This window comes from Crocodylus siamensis, chromosome 3, assembly GCF_052110815.1.
Source record: "Crocodylus siamensis isolate JL-2025a chromosome 3, ASM5211081v1, whole genome shotgun sequence".
Taxonomy (NCBI): domain Eukaryota; kingdom Metazoa; phylum Chordata; order Crocodylia; family Crocodylidae; genus Crocodylus; species Crocodylus siamensis.
This window is the reverse complement of record NC_143397.1, coordinates 133,117,128-133,130,641: the sequence shown is the minus strand read 5'-3', so window position 1 is coordinate 133,130,641 and position 13,514 is coordinate 133,117,128. Positions and strand designations below refer to the sequence as shown.

At 40.3% G+C, this 13,514-nt stretch overlaps 1 protein-coding gene across 4 annotated transcripts in view; it reads right to left on the bottom strand.

Annotated features, from left to right (window-relative positions):
- The window catches only part of ATXN1 (ataxin 1), a 274,246-nt gene that overhangs the window by 185,058 nt on the left and 75,674 nt on the right, over window positions 1-13,514 (bottom strand). For 3 of the 4 annotated variants that reach the window (XM_090039240.1, XM_090039241.1, XM_090039243.1), the window contains one exon: window positions 10,168-10,288. The gene's annotated coding sequence lies outside the window, so the exon portion shown is untranslated. Of the gene's footprint in view, window positions 1-9,917; window positions 9,975-10,167; window positions 10,289-13,514 lie in introns of those variants that run through there. The other variant, XR_016441345.1, reaches the window with a different exon arrangement.

Below are 13,514 nucleotides of genomic sequence, written 5' to 3'. Positions count from 1 at the left end.
CTCATAAATCCTGAATGGTCCAGAGAGAAGAGGAGGAAGCCTGAGACCCCATTTTAATGAAAGCCCTGGAGAAATTCTGCTGACATCACTATCATCTGTGAAAGCAAAGCTCTGATGGTTTGTCAACAGAAACTCAGGGTGGATTTTCATGCCTGTGTCTTATTTTCTTATGAGTTTATAATGCTTCTGTCTGGAAAGTCTGTTTGTATTTAAATTCATGAAAAAGCCATTAGTACCAATAATGTGTCATCATAGAGGGCCTGGCAGCAACTGCATGGGTAATTTGAAATTTGTAATTTAAAGCAGGATTAAAATTCCTGTTTCACACTTTTTCTATTTAATTAATTCTTCAAATTTGACATCATAACTCTTCAAAAGACACTTGCATTCTCAATGTCAGTGCTACCTTTTGCCAAGGAGAAATATGAAACTTCTCATGTTCCTAACATTTTAACCTGTTTTGCCATACAAATCTTTGGATTCTCCACTTTTACAAAGTCAAAGTCCTCACAGGTTGCACACATCATGTTCACAGTCTGATGTCACCTCAGACACAGAGCGCTCTAGTAATTTGAAAATGACACATGCAGTTATTCTCCTCATCCATGTCACCCTCACTAACTTTGTCAAGATTAGCCAGCTATACTGTTTATATCCTATCCATCATGGCTGCTTATATGACTCTTATTACAGTAGTATTTGACACCTCACAAACCTTAATTCATTCATCTTCACAAAATCCCAGTTTGGTAGGGAAGTGCTATTGCCTCCAGTTTACAGATGGGAAATTAAATATGAAGCTAAATGATTTGTCCCAGGTTCAGATAAGTTTGAATCTCTCAAGTTCACTCGTAATTTCTGATATCCCTAACTAGAACTGAATCAACAGAACAGAACAGAAAAGAATTTTATATTGCTTTCCACAAAACTTCATTCGCATTGACATTTCCTAACTAGTTTTGTTCCTGGGTACAACCCTGTACCAGCTGACCCTGGATACAACCCTGAGGAGCCATGTTGAGCAAAAGAGGAGGTGAGGATATCCTCTTGTGGAGAAGAGGAAGGAAGGGAAAGACATGAAATTCCACAAGACCAGGCAGAATGAAGGTGTGAGGAGCTGAGTGCATCTTTCAGGAGGTAGGGCTTTCTTAAAGGGTAGCTAGAAATGTGTAGAGAGCGGGCACTGCCAATTACTTCAATGCCATGGTTTCAGCACATCAGATTCTACTCGCATTACAGACTGAATATAATGGGGAGAAAGGTGGTAGTATGGCGGGAAGCCTTGAATGTTTTTAAACAATTAAACTACTCCTGTTTCTACGCCTGACAATTTCCCTCACCCAAGGATCTCCAGGAGGACTGTCCTTCATACCATGCTCATAAGATTACTAAAAATGCCATCATTCCAGTTTTCTACATATGACCATCAACTTCGTTTTATTCAAAATTTTCAAGGGCGTATACGATTTACCCATATGAACATTCTCCAAAGCACTAGAGAGCTGCCTGCTACAATGCTAAAAATGGCAACAGAGTTGCAGAAGGGAAAAAAAGGAAAGAAAATTCCAAGAAATCTTTGACTCATCCATTATTATTCATTAGTTTTTTGGAGCAGAGAATGGAATGCCATCAGGCTGAAAGTGACAGGATTATTTTCTACTCTTAGTGATGTCAATTCTCTTAGAAGCTACAAGGGCTGAGGGAAAAAAAATATAGCAAAATGCTAAGAATGACTTCTAAGTTTTGTTGGTTTTGAAAAGAGAGCTAAAAAAGGTACATGAAATTTAACTCCTACATGAGCCTGTGTGTATCTGAATGCTTGAAAGTGCTGCCCAAGGCTTGTGCCACCTATAACTCAGGCTAGCTACCAAAATCTTCAGAGACATATCCAGACAGAACTCTGTGCAAGCCTCCTGTGTTATGTGATTTTTTTTTACTATATAGTAAAGGAATCACCCCAAAAGAAAACCAAGGAAACACAAATAGACTAAGCACCTAGCAACCCAATACCTTTTTAGCTTGCAGACTTCACTGTCCAATTAATGTGCGACAAGCAGAGCAGATCTATCTGCAGTATTTCTAAAGCTTTTAGAACAACATAGTATTGGTTAAGTACAACAGCAAAAATGACTTCAATAAAATTCTGAAAATAACATACTCCACTGCAGAACGCCAACACACTATTTTTAATTGTGGCTCATTAAAGATGTAATGGAAGAAGAATATGTTCACTTCCACTACAGTTCCATCAATGCAGTGAGATAATAACGCTGCTGTACCATGCAGAAAGGAATACTTATGCTTAGTAATTTAAGTAATTTAATTGAAAGGCAGAAAGCAGTGATTCATTCCTTGTTCTATCGGCAACTATCACATGTTTTTGCCCATCACAGGACCCAAGCAGGCACTGGCTGATTAATTTCAAATGTGAGTAAAATGAAGACCTGGAAAATGAAAAAAAATAAGTCAGTTGAAACACTGAATCAAAATTTTTTTCTTTATTGCAAACCAGGAGAGCTTTACAGAACAGCATGCAAATACAGGCCTCTAAGGTAATTCAAACCAAATGGGGGCTGAAACTGAAGTGATGTGGTGAGTCAGCTCTGAAAAAGGAGGAGGAAATGATAAGAGAAAGAAGTTCAAGCCTTTGTGTAACACACTGTATTTTATTTCAGACTTACCAAAAAGCAAAATAATTGTGCCTACTTTTTGGTTGTTTGACCAGCCCTCTACCTTCCAGAAATGAAAAAGCTAGAACTACAGGACAGCTGACTGGCTGTGAAATCTAGTGTCCAGGATTGTAATTTCCCTTCTATTAAATGTCATCTGCAAACCATGCCAGCTTTAATAAACAATGTGCGGTCTGGCTTCTCCTATCCTTTTCTTAAAAGTAGGGCTGAATTCCTGTTAAAAGGAAAAGGGAACTGTTTAAACTCAAATGTGGTGAATCTCTGCATGGTATGAAGATGCAGAACTTCTATCAGATTCTACTGATGCCACTGACAGATTTGGCTACACGCAGGAATGTGCGCATATCTACAGCTAGGAACACAACTATGCTTGGTCAATAGCTGGCCCTATGTTTGTGGCTTAACTATCACTGCAACAGATACTGCTTGTAAGTTAAAATGGAAGTTTTCATATTCAGGGTTCCTAATTTTTGCTTCCAACTTCCATAGGAAATTAATTTTATGAAAGTGCAACTGGAAATTACACTATCTGCTGAATTTCTGGGGTATGCTTAGATTGACATACTTGAGTAGGAATTAATACTTCAAAAAAATACTGTGTACCAAAAATACAGACCATGTTGGAATGAACATCTGTGACAGCATAAGAATGGGAACAGTGGTTAGTGCTTAATGTTGGCATGCAACCCCAAATTAAAAAAATTCCGTAGTATTCCACATTAATGGTTCATAACACTACAGTTTAAAAGTGCTACTGAAAGGACCAAACCCTTAGAAACTGTGCACTTTAAGCCTGCTCCAAAGCCCAGATAAGTCAAAAGCTGCCTTTCTGCTGACCTCACTGGTCTCTGGATCAGGCATACGCTAAGCAAATTCTACATGCAAAGAAAGCCCACAAGCAGAACTTAGAAAAATAATACAGCACATGTCCATATGTCAAAGTAAAGTGCTATGCAAAGATACCATGAGCTAGCCATGAATTTGTTTGACTCCCAGAAAGAGTACAGAATAGAACCTAAGCTAAACAACTCTGCTGAGAAGCTATGTGGCTATGCTATTTCTGATTCCAGAGGTCGTGCATGCAGGCCTAATGTAGATATCCCTTCATAGGGCTGCCCTGCATCTTGGAACACATCATAAAACCTGTTGAGCAGCCAACTTACAAACTTGCTCCAGAGGAGGAGATGAAGAAGGGTACAAACACAGCCCAACTTCCTCCCCCCACCAAAAACATGGGTTTAGGCCTTATGGACCCATGCAGACCATGAACCCTTTGGTCATGTCCTCACGTTTTGGTGGAGTTCAAGGAATCACGATGGACAGTTGAGTCCCTGCCCCCATACAGCTTTCTTCTCCTTGGCACATGAGCAGATGGCTTATGTTTGAGTTATTTATGGTCACACAGGTCCACTCAGACTTTGGGCCATGACTCCAGGGTGTTTTCAGAATAATTATTTGCATTTCCATGACCACATCTTTTCCCAACAAAGGAATGTAAATATTATTCCCATTGACATACTGTGAAACTTAAGCACACAAGTTAAGACACAAATGAAAATAAGGTTGGCAAGGTTCTTTGAGTAGAAGCGATATCTTTTATTAGACTAACTGAGTAGTTGGAAAAAAGTTCTTAGCAAGCTTTCAGGCCCAATCACCCTTCTTCAAATGTGAGTAAGGCATTTAACTCCCACTTGGGCTTTGGAAATCCTTTAGTCACCAATTTTCTGTAGCAAGTTGGTAACGGAATACAAGCCCACCTCTTCCAATTAATTGCAAGGCCCCTCCACTAAATGGGTATGGTGCTGCTATTTCAATGCTATTTTATCCTGAGATTAGTAGGAAGTTCCAAAATCCTGAATGATGGCCCAGTAACACTGCAGTCCTTACTATTATAATCTGTTCTCTCTAGGTAAGTAGTTACACTGCATATCAGCAAAAAGAAATGCATTTCACACAAATGTTCTTCCAGTTGTTTTATCACGGCATAACCTGTGCAGGCCTATGGCACAGACTAGGAGTCAGCCCACAGTGAAAAACCTTGTAATGTGCCTGCTTTTCAGCACACTAATATCATACAGTACAAAATTCTGCAATCCCATCTCATCCTTTGCAGAGTAATGTCTCTTGTACTGTTTTGTACTTTTCTTGCATCATAACAGCACTCAAGAGTCAGCAGGGTATTAAAAACTGTCTCACATCCTGTTAAGGAGTTTGTGAAACTTCCTGGTCAGAGCAAAGGGGACATAACCCTGAATAACCAAGTTAGTAGAAAAGGAAAGGGATTTTAAATCCTTGTTTTCAAATAAGCTTTTGCTTCTGTCTTTACAGTTTCTAATGTGTGCAGCTGATGACCAAGATACTTCGGTCAAAATCATTAAAGCTCACCACTTGAAAAGAATGGCTCATGCAAATGTGTTCAGCACCTCTGGAAAAATCAGGCACTTTCCCTTTCAGTACTAGGTTTGAAAAATCTGTCCTTAGGTTTTTGTTTTATATATATGTGTACACACACACACACACACACACACACACACACACACACACTCTCTCTCTCTCTCTCTCTCTCTCTCTTTCTCCCCCCAAAAGTAGGCCATTATGAGGAAGAGGCCAAATGTAACCGTCACATGTAAGTATCTGTCAGTCCATTATTGTTTTTAACACCTAATACCTATGGAAATGCCAGGGTTAAAAAGCTCCTTTCTTTTGTATAAACACATGGACATTTTTTCACATCATTATATGTTACAGATGAAAATATTACATTTATGTTGCTGGTGTAATCTACTAATCATTTATATCACTGTAGTCCCACAAGGAATTTCCCAAGTGCCATATTGTTCCTGCATATTGAATCTGAATCTCTGATGTAACAGACAGATGTGTAAAACCACATATAGTTAGTACTTCCCTAGTAAACACACAGCTACTCAAAAGGGCCTTCAAAAGCCTCGCATCCAAGGGAAGCAAAAGAGTAGGGGAAAAAAGTACGCAGACCTCTTTCTCTGCCTGCAGAAGGGGAAGCAAAGCCAAGACCTGTCCCCACCTCTGTGCTTCCAAACTCATCTGCGGGTTTAATATGCATCTGGGGCATCATGTGTTTTGGTTGTGGGGCAAGAGTTCACTTAGCATGGCTTGATATGCTCCAGACTAGATTGATTCACAGATTTTCAGGTTTCATGGAGCATTAATGCTACCCTAAACCATAGCCCTTTATGGAACTACAAATCTCTCCCCTAAGAAGGGAAGCTGGACCTGTAAAAAAACACCAGTGTGACAGCTGCTCAGCACTAGAAACATTCTTAGTAATGTGGATCAGTGCATGCTATTTTGACCACAACTGCCCTGAAGAAAACTGCTTCGGCACATTACTAACCTTGGGAAAAGAATGGCCGCTTTTTTAATAACATAGTTTTATAACCTGTCGCTCCTGCAACTTTTACAGGTTACAAGAAATGGGCCTGACCAACAAGTTTCAAATCTGACTCCTAACTTTTCCAAAGCTGCAGGTGGGCTTGGATCCAAGGTGTTAGTTCCAGTTCATATTTACTTGATACTAAAATGCCCTTTACCATAGGTCCTTTATAATGAGTAGCCTTGCAGTGAGGAAGCACGGTATTGGCATCACTCAAATTTACATCACTGGATTGAAAGCCAAGGCACATGGTTTAAAGAAAGCACTGAAAACATTACAGCTTTCACATATTTTGCCTTATGCAGTTTGTAGCCGGAGCAGACAAATGCTACTTTAACTTCAAGTTGTCTATTTTTATATGATATACTAGGAAGTGAATGTCTGGGGTCCTGCTTACAACCAAATGGTACATGCACACTGGCAGTAATACAGACTGCCTGTTTCTCCCTGAAACTAAGTCCTGTGCTGTCATGGCATTCTGTCAGCTACAACCAATAAAGGTCCCCACTCTGTCTCTCTCCCTAACATCCCTCTTTACAAAGGCTTCCACACACTTCTGTAAACAATTGAACAATTCCATTATGCATCTAGCAGCTTGTGAGCTTTTCTTCTGATTCATGACAGAGGCACCCCATTGAAAAGATCCACATACCAGGAAAATTTAAGCAAGTCTCCAGCAAATGCACATGTTATCAAAGCCTCATTGCCACTTAACACAAGTTTTTCTGGGAACTAATGCTGCTGACCTAGAAACAAAAGATACTATATTCCTTTCTTTATAAACTATAAAAAAAATCTAAGCAGTGCCATCTTTTTCTTCAGAAGCTACTCTCATCTAATGGTTTAGGACAGTGGTGCTCAACCTTTTGGGCCTGTGGACTGGATGAGTAGAGTGGCACTGGTTTGCAGCTGAATCCGCAGAGTTATCACCCTGATCCCACTTTGTCCAATCCAGTGCGCAAGGCCTTCCCCTCCAGCTCACAGTATTCCCCACAGGTCTGGAAATCTGGCAGTAAGGGAGCAGCAATTAACACTGCCAACACTCCGCCACTGCCAAATTTTCAGACCCAGGAGGAGAAGCCCAGTGAAATGGACAACATGACTCCTGGGGCCAGATGCAGAGTTTGAACACCCCAGGTTTAGGAGACCTGATGAACAAGAGCTATGCAATACATTTTACACAATACCCATTTGCTCCTCCATGTGAGGAGAGACATTCTGTGACTGCAACAGAAAGATGACCATTATTATGATGATTAAGAAAAGTGATGTGGATGCACTGAAGATATATACACCTCTGAATTTCTAATGTCACCTTTACTTTGGGCTCAAAGATAGAAACTAGATGGGGAGTGCAAAACAAAAACCACATGTTACACCACTCCAATGTCAGACTGGCATGAGTGTTTAAAAAAAAGAAAAAAGGGCATACATAAAATGGTTTTGGCCTGAAATGACTGCAAGGCCCAAGAGCCCGTTTTCCACAGGCACTAGAAAATAAGGCTTTGCATCACTGGAAAACTAAGAATAGGAGAGAACCACGGTGAACTCTGATGGCTCACACCTCAGAATGGTATTATTCCAATACATTTTCTTTAATGAGTTATGACGCTATTCTTGTCAGCTGCTGCCTGAAGAAAAGGTCATTTGAGAGAGCAGTAGTCTTCATCCCTAGAAGTGATGAAGGAACAAACCCCAGCATTCAGATGACATGAAGCAATGGTTATCAAACTTACAGGGGCAAAGACCCCTTTCTAATACCAACAACTACTTCACAACCCCACCCCACACTGGACTGATAGACCTAAGGATGCCATGACCCCACTGAAAGGACACTGAGCCCCTATTTGGGGTTGCAACCGTTAACTCAAGAAATGCAAATATAGAAAAATAATCTTCAGTAGTTTACTAAGATGTCTAAAAATGGAATAATTAACACAAATGCTTTCGAGAATACCTTTATTTTTCAAACCACGGCCTTAGTCCACCAACCAGAAAGAAAATATTTCACCCCCTGCTCTAATTATACTGATTGCAAAAGAATCATTGGCATCATTCCTCTCAAGTAAATCACAATCAGTTTTCACAGACTTCTTACAGTCTCCAGTGTTGTGAAGCAAGGAGGGAAACAAATGAGTGCAAGTCCCAGCCAAATTTGTGCAAGCAGTGTGAAAATGGGGGGAGGGGGAGGAGAGGAGGCACCTGATATGTTTTACCCCTTCTCTAAGATGAGTGTAGACCCTCTACTGTGGGATACTGAGGAGCAAGGCCAAATGAAGCCATGCTCAGAGCTGAGCAGTAACTCTGTGCAGTGTTGTGGTAAACTGAAAATCCCTAGAAATGCTAACGGTGCTCCCTGAAGAGTGAACTTCAGCTCCATGGCTTTTACTTTCCCACTGGGAATAGTTAATGCTCAAGAGATATCGGAGGCACCCTGACCACTGAGGCAGTCATGCTGCTCAAGGAAAGAGGATATCATGATAAAATTTATGAGGATGCAGGCATTCTACTGGAATGCACCAAGATCTGCAAGGGATTCCCTGGGTCTCATACTCTGCAGAATCTTGAAATCACATTCCCTCCCCCTTCTGTGCCATGATTAGCCATTTGTTCATGACAGAAGAATAAGCTAATTTATCTAGGCCAGGGATGCTCAATCACTGGCCTAGAGGCCAGAACCATCTACCAGCAGCTTGTCATCCAGCCTGAGAACCTCTCCATGGGTCCAAAAATTTAGCATCAGAGTGGCACTGCTCCCCCTACTAACAAATTTCTGGACCTGTGGGGAGCCCCAGGCCCGGTGCGCTAAGTCAGGCATGCAGGGTCCAAACCCAGCACATGGGACCCCAGAGCCCAATCCCAGCACACAGAACCAGTTCAGGGCTTGAAAGTGGCACAGGGGGCCAGCCAAGGATGCTTGGGGTCCTATCCAAGTGTGTGGGGCCGGACAGAGGCAGTACGGGGCCCAATCCAGCCTGTGGACCAGACCTGCACCACTCACCTGGCCTGCAAAGCCAACAGATTAAGCACGGTTGGTCTAGGCCTTCGCCTGCACAGGTTTCTTACAGTAATTTCTCTCTTCCAAAACACTTGCAGAGGGAAAAGAATAAATGGGCTGATGTTGATATTCAGGCTGATACAATATATATATTTTATATTTACATTTATATTTTTCAGTGGTTAGTTTTACAACCATCACACATTTCTTTCCTTGCTTGATACAGAAAAAAACCCGTAAAAGGTCAATCCACTCAAACAAGAGCAAAAATGGAAATGATGAATAATGGGAAAGGTGACGCTCTTCACAGAAATTCATAATTAGTTGTCGCTATTAAAAATATTAAATGAAAACACCATAATACAGTCTGAGTCACAGAATTACTTGTGCTGTTGCTATTCAAAAATCCAAGTGCCATTCACAGATTTAATTCAGGAACGGAGAGTTTACTGATTCTGTTACCTACACAAATTCAGAATTTCACTGGTTATGCGGTTCAACAAGCTCCAATAGTAAAGCTAACACAGAACTTACTGATCATTTTAATAAGTTTGATATTCCAGTTGACATTTTACAACATATAATTGAAAGTCACCTATTTAACACAAAAATACTCCTGGAGACTGCTGTAAAATGGGATGACTCATGCCACTACTCATGGTAAGACAATGTATAGCCATTTATTCTACTATTTTATACAACAGTTTTCTTTGGAAAAGATCATAAAATATAATTACCTGGTCCCTGAATTTGCAAATACTTAGACGTAAGCTTATCTTTAAATAGATAGGAAGTCTTATTAATTTCAATGGAACTAACCTGCAAAAAGTGAATGGGTGTAAGCATTTGCTAGGCTGGACCTCAGCTGGTTAATCTGCAAGACAAATGCACTATACTTTTGTACTGTTTTCTCAGTGTTTGCCACCAAAATTACATGTGCATGCATCTGCATGTGTGCTGTTTGTCTGAGAAAATATCAAGGTAGATTTAAAAAAGATATTATGCAACTCAAAAGTAAATAAATTAATTACAATCTAACTTGCGACAGAATCTGCAGAATCACTTACCTCAAATCATGAGAGTGTTTCAAGACGCGAACATAAGTCTCCTTTCTTCTCCTCGCATGAGATGTTGCAGAGTTTTTTTTCTGATGTCTCGCATTAAAACTCTTGCACTGTTCTCCAGGATCTTTAATAAAAATAAAACAAGAATCATTCAGAATGAAAATGTCATTTTCAGTGGTTGGTGTGTGGCCCAGGGCAAATCCCTGACCTCTCTCCAATGTATATTTATTATCTTAAACAAGTATATTAAGTACAGAGAGCAGAAGGAGCCTTGATGATGGCTCAACAGATGACACTTTTCAGTAATGTTTAGACCACTTTAAAACATTTCTTAATCACATATCTGCTATACAAGTATGATCATTTCTTTAAGAATGACCCAAGAAGTACCTCGTTCAAGAGAGCACAGAGAAGGGGAGCAATCACCTTAGATGAAAATCAGAAACATTAATTATGTTAAGTAACAGCTGTTACATTAGGTACTGATAATGTACTATTATTATTATTGTGCAACTAACACACTCCAGACTTGCCGTATTCATCTTTTTCTAATACTGATATAAGGAAAATATCAGCTTAATTAACAAACACAAACAACAATAGTTTATATATGCAGAATGGCCAAGGAAGGAAAGAGGGAGAAAGAGTAAAATGAGAGTAAGGGAAACTGAGGAGTCTCTGATACAACCCAATTCTGGTATCTTCCATTGTCATTAGAAAGGTATAAATGTTTCTGAATTTAAAACAATTTTTAAGTGTTACATCAGCATGCTAGTTCCCCATGCAGCATGTAGTAAAACAACTGGTTTCATTTACCACAGAGATGAATGTCACCCAGTATGTAAAGCCTAAACGCTAAGCTGTATCAGTAGGAAAACCATCCTTGCTACATTAAATGTGTGCTTTGAGCCAGCAAGAAGTTCACATTCCTTTTGAGACCATCCTATCACATTTGCTTCTGGACTCCAGACATGTTAGGTACAGTTTTATAAAGAATTTTAGGGCAAATAATTATCAAACCTGGGAGCCAAATTAATGCCTCACTTACACCTGTGCAACCTCCACTGAAATCAATGAGATTTTATGATGTGACCAAGGCTAAAAATTAACTTTATGTGCATTTAAGCCAAATTGTTTGCTTGCTTTTCTGTCAGTTATGTCAGACAGGCAAATCTGAATAATTTTTTCCATTGCCTTTTTAATTAAGAGGAGGAATCATTATCCACGGCTCTCTGTGGCTGTAAATACTTCAGACAATATAAAAAAAGCAGCTTTTCCAAAAGTGGTCACAGATTCGAAAACATTTTACATATCCAATTGCACTAAGAAACTGAGAAGAAAGACTGACATGCGTAAGAGGGAAAACGTCCTAGAACCCCTTACCTTGGTTCCCTTAATACCTGCTGAGATATTCCATATGGCTTTACTGCTCCTCACAGCTATTTGTATTATTTACCAAAAACCCACATCTTGGTGTACCTGTTCCTGCTGCCATTGGTTTTGTTTGCACATTTCTTACTCATGTTAGTAAGCACTTACGTGACTGATTCCACAGATTTCAATGGGACTATTCACACTCAATATGAGCAAGGCCTACATAGCCAAGCCCACCCACTTCCACTGACTTGTGGGAGCAAGAGATCCTTGAAAGCAGTGAAAAATCCAGACAAGACTTGAAGTTCAAAGCTAAGGAGGACTAGCTGCCTATGACTCACCCACCTCAAAGACATACAATGGGTATAAGTTACTGAGCACCAGCCTTTACTTTGAACTCCTGGGTTTCTGTTTTTTTCAAATTTTTCATGTTGTGAGGGTTGAATGTAAAGATCAGAAGCAAAACATGACCCTTTTAATCTTGCTTTTACTTTTGTCCTTTTTAATTTTATTTTTAAAAAAGAACTAGTGTTAAGCTTAGGGCCAGATTCTCTGCTCTGTTACAGATCCATTTTCAGGAGTTCCTAAGTGGCTTTAGATCAGAGGTTCCCAACCACAGGGCTGCGGCCAGGTACCAGGCTGTTAGAAATGGAGTATTGTTAGAAATGCACAGCTTGCATCTTGCACCCGATAAGAAAGAAACACTGTCAAGGACTTTTTTCCTTGCCCAGCCTTGCCACAGCTTTTCTTATACTAAATCGCAGACTCTCCCCCAGCTTCTCCCTAGCCTTTCTCATACAGATTACAGAAGCTGGAATTCAACTGACTGTGTCCTTGAAAGGGGGGGGGTTTAAACTCTTGGTGACCTATAGTAGTCTCTAAGCATGCTTAATTAGCTGATGCATATTTACCTCTCCGCCCTGCATACTTAAGTAGTTAATATAATATACATGCGATGTATGTAGTGATGTAACCACATGTATGCTTGTATGAAACGGAAGTGAGCTGTAAGAGTTCCTGTTTCTGCACACGTGCCCAGGAGGAAAAAGATAAATACAGCCTGCAAAATTCCTTGGTGGGTTCAGAGTAATCTGAGTTTTTGACTCTGCTCTGACCCGATTTGCAAATACACCTTTTGTGCCATCTGATGAGTGTGTGTCTGTGATTTTGGTGGCCTCCAGGGAAACGAACCGCTTTAAGCATCAAGGCCATGAAGGGTTGGCTGCTGGGTTGTAGCACAAGCCCCCCACTCAGACCCCTGTCTGTCCACCTGGATGAGCAGCTTCTGCTGCTGGCAGTGACATTCCCGGGAGGGAGGCCACCGGCTCCATGTGCCCAGTCCCACTCCCATGCCAGTCCTCAGGGAAAAAAAAGGCTGGGAACCACCGCTTTAAATGATACTTGGACTCTTAAAACAGGTCTTAAGCTGTTAAGTCACTTTTTAAATATTAACTTTAATCACTCTGTGCTACAGATCGTCAGCAGAGAACAGTACTTTCTTACTTCACAGATAGCATGATAAAGTAGGCTAGGTAAGTAAACAGGTAAGTGATGCACATCCTTGTCAAATTAATACTCTACTCCACAGAGCAGCTCGCTGAAATCAAAATGTGTAGGGTACTACACAAAAAAGTTATCAGACAATCTGTCTCCTAGAAAATCAAAGCAGCAATGCTGCTCACTGGGCTATACTTTTATAGCCCTGCTGTCTTACTTTGAGCTTTAAGCAAATGTGGGAGGCTGAAAAATTTCACTGTGGTCACAGAATGGCTTTACAGCTCCTGAAACAGGGCCCTTTGTAATATGTATTTTACTATCTAAAGTAGCATATATAAGTAGCATATATTAAATTGCTGTACACTTCACATGATCTGTTTAACTTACTGAAAAAGGAGTGACAAATCTGAGTCTGTCAATTTCAACCCCCCCCCAACTGTGATGGAAAAAATGATTTCAGATTTCTAAAAAGGGGAATC